The following is a 4,179-nucleotide window of genomic DNA, read 5'->3' on the forward strand; positions in this document are numbered from 1 at the left end:
GAGCACCCTGGTAACTAAACTTAATGCTATAGTGATAATTACCCCATTCGTTTTAATACACGCAAACCAATGTGTCTTAAACTCAAATAACATACGTCCGTTAAAAGGCTAGCGCTCTAGCTCGGACGGGGATGTCAAGCCCTATGGATCCATATACAATTATTTGCGCCCACCAGTCCATATCCTATGTACTGGCAGCTATTAGTTACTAAAGCTAAGGGATTTTCAGTTTAACTCAGTGTAGAATTTAGTATGTACTTGTGTCTTATCGCGTTTAAAATAAATTGCATGTATTCTCAGCCCAAAAATATTTAAAGCATTTAAAAAGGGATCTATAACTCACAGTTCAATATTGAGACTCAATATTGTAGGCAAATTGCGTAGACGTAATGATGGTAGACGACTGTATGGTTGGCCTTGGATTCAAGAACAATACCCCGAACAATACCCAATATTTCCTTGGCTTAAAACGGTTTGAAACCCGAATTAAAATACCCTCGTATATACCTTATTATTATTAAACTTAAATTTAAAATTATAATTATAATATAAATATAAATATTGAATATAGAAGAAGAAAAATATGTGAGAATCCGTCGAGCAAACTGGCATTTTTATAGTACCTTTTCATTTACTGTAGCTCATGCGATCGCATGAGTTTTCAGTGTTTTTGCCATGCGATCGCATGGCCGCCTTTTCCGATTTTGTTTGCTAGTTCGTCGACAGCAAATAGCGTACCGTAGCAAATAGTGTTACTGCAGTAAATAGTGTTTACTGTAGCAAATAGTGTACTGTAGCAAATAGTGTTACTGTAGCAAATAGTGTGTTACTGCAGCAAATCACTGTAGTAAATAGTGTTTTCACTGTAGCACTGTAGCAAAATACGGTTTCACTGTAGCAAATAGTGTTTTACTGTAGCAAATACTGTTTTACTGTAGCAAAGTCGTTTTTACAGTAGCAATTAGTGTTTTACTTGTACATCTTATAATATATATATATATATGTATATTTACATAATATTAAATTATATAGAGAATTGGTTTAAATTAGTCAAAATTTTTCGGGTCATCACAATGAGATTGAGAGAATGGAAATCCTGTTTGCTATGGGAAGTGTGGTGAGACGTGCTAGGAAGTATTTGAAAAGAACAGGTCAGAAAACTTTGAGTCTGAACCGCAATACTAAGTTTGGCTTTGATATGTCCAAAGTGAGATGCCATAATTATGATGAACTTGGTCATTTCAAGAGGACATGCACAAGACCACCTAAGCCTGGTTTTCATAATCCTTTTCATAACACTTCAATTGAGGTGACTCCTGGACATGCTGGTCCGACAGTGAACAAAGAAGCAACTTCTAGTGGTCAATCCAAAGCTTTAACTACTACATATGCTGATGAAGTGTGTGATTGGTCGATCTCAGTTGATGCTGAAAAGGCTAATGTGGTTTTTGTTGGTAAGAGTGAAGCTGATATAGAAGAAGAAAGAGTTATCAGAAGAAATGCTGGTTGTATAAGTAAAGATGATCCTGCTTGCACATGCTATGTCTGCAAATGTGATGCACGTATGAAAAGGGTTGAAGCAGTAATGAAGATGTATCTTAGAAAGAGAATTAGTGACAGGTTGTATGATAAGTTCAGCAAAGCCAAGGATCTGTCTGATCTTGAATTCACAACTGACTCTTCAGATGACGATAAATCTTCGGGAATGAGTTGTCATACGGGAACCTGGTTTAGAAAAGAACTTGAACATTTGATCAAGGGTGATGTTGAAGGTACTGATGAGAAGGTAGTCACGGTGACAAGTTCGGAAAATTCTGCTAAAGTTGAGGGCAAAGAAGGTTATGATGCTGATTATTCAGACAGTACGAGTCCAGAGTCAGAATCAGAATCAGATACAGATTCGCAGGATGGTAGAAAAGATTACGCGTTCATTGTAGCGACCCGACAAAATCGTCATTGACGGCGCCGTCTACTTAGGTCCCGTTACGTGGTCATAAGTCTTTAAAATGACGTTTGACCAAAAATATGTCGCATTCATTTCAAATGTAAAGATGTTTCAAGTTTACGAACGTAGTTCAACGACTAGTTACATTACAACGTTTAACGTACAAATGAAACCTATGCGAAACAAATTAAAAGTAAGTCAAAAGACGCTCCATGTATGCATGTATACTCGATATCCAAGCAAGTATCAAAATAGTGAGCGAAAGCATGTAACACGTATTATTCAAGGACCTAAGAAAAACATAGAAAATCTGTCAACGAAAATGTTGGTGAAATCATAGGTTTAGTAAGTGAGTACGTAAGTAAGTAAGTTGAACCACAAGTTTAGTATAAGCCGATTATTCCAATTGTTTGAATTCCATAAATTTTGTAGTTTACCGAGCACCCAATTATCAAAGCTTAATTGTATCATTTACCTCAGCATAAAAGTGTTAGAACATACACCGTAACAGAATATATTTCATTCTCTTAACGGTAGCGAATCGTCCGAATGAGGGTTAGTCAAACCCGTATAGATCCACACAACATAGTCTCGCTTACACCATCAGGTGTAACTAATGATAACTGGATTGAGGGTTTTCGTTCAAACTCGTCTGTATCTTTGTATTCGTATTTGTGTTCAAAGAATAAAAATATGAAAAGTATATATACATATGAAATGTATATAAGTATGTAATGCATATGTTTCTCAGCCCACGATTTAAAAGTATAAAAGTTGTTGAAAAGGTGGGACTATGATCTCACCTCAAGTGCAAGAGTATAAAAGTACTTCATAAGTAAACATGTGCAAGAACGAATGCTAGTCTTGACCTAAACAATAGGTTGTATCAATAACGGTAAACACGATTGGTCAAAGTTGTTCAATTAGTCCTATGGCTCATTACGACTCGACTATATAGTATGTGAATCGAGTTGTCAAGTTTCATGCAAGAATCAAGTATAAAAGCACATTAGAACGATTGCAAAAGTGTTTGGTTAAGTTTGACTAAAAGTCAAACTTGGTCAAAGTCAACATGTTCGGGTCGGGTCTCGGATAATTTTTCTGAGGTTTTTAATCATATATAAGCATGTTGGCCAAGTTTCATGTTGATCGGGGGTGCGTAGCATAGTAAGAATTAAACGAAAATGCGTATTTTTGGACAGCCGGGGCCCGGAGCGGCGCTCCAAGACCCTGAGCGGCGCTCAGTATGGCTGTTCAGCAAGTCTGGCAGTTTTTGAACACTCAAGCACGAATCCAACTTCAAACAATCATAACTTATGAACCGTAAATATTCAAAACACGTATCTTTATCGTTGGAAAGGTAATTTAACGAGGAATACAACTAAATACATTTCATCAATCAAATCCATCATTAACAACAACGAAAACCTCAATAAATGATCATTATTTAACGTTTCAAGCTCAAAAATGCAAACGGTGATTCGAGAATCCAATTTTCGCATACGATACGCCGTTTCAAAGGTAATTAAACATACATTGCAACTAAACACTTACTAACAACATATCATAGCATTTAATGTATCAAAAGTTCATTTTAAAGTTCATCTAACCCTAACCAAAATCAAGAATTCAATCATTTTGTAAATGGAGCTTTTCTAAATCAACCTACACATCAAAATGAAGCTAATGATGCTAGTAACACATTTAACACATGAACTTTAACATTTAAACAATATTTAATCATCCAAAATTCAAGATTAAGCACACCCATTTTTCATATTCAAGCTAGTTACTCAAAAAAATAAATCGAGCAAACCGAACACATATTCATGTTAGACTTGAGCCACAGACACTAATTAACACTTTTATAAGTAAGTCAAAAACATCAAGAACAAGAAATCTAGTGTTTTTAGAAAGTTACCCAAACGAGATGAAGTCGGTATGGAATCAAAGAGGAAGATGCAAGGATCTCGAATATGTAATTTTTTGATGTTTGCTTGCTAGATTTGAAATGGATGATGAATTAGTGGAATGGGTGTTTGAGAGTAAAAATGGAAGTAGTGAAAGAGGAGGTGATGAAATGAATGAGGGGTAGTGGTGGTAGGTGACTAGTCAACCAAGTTTGGCCAAGTGCCAAGATTAGTTCCTCAAGTTTGTAGTCGGGTGCGGGAATTAACCAACGAGTTATTTTGAAATACACGAGAGTAAACGGGAGATGTTAAAATAAATAACAC

Source organism: Rutidosis leptorrhynchoides, chromosome 9 (genome assembly GCF_046630445.1).
Source record: "Rutidosis leptorrhynchoides isolate AG116_Rl617_1_P2 chromosome 9, CSIRO_AGI_Rlap_v1, whole genome shotgun sequence".
NCBI classification, from domain to species: Eukaryota; Viridiplantae; Streptophyta; class Magnoliopsida; order Asterales; family Asteraceae; genus Rutidosis; species Rutidosis leptorrhynchoides.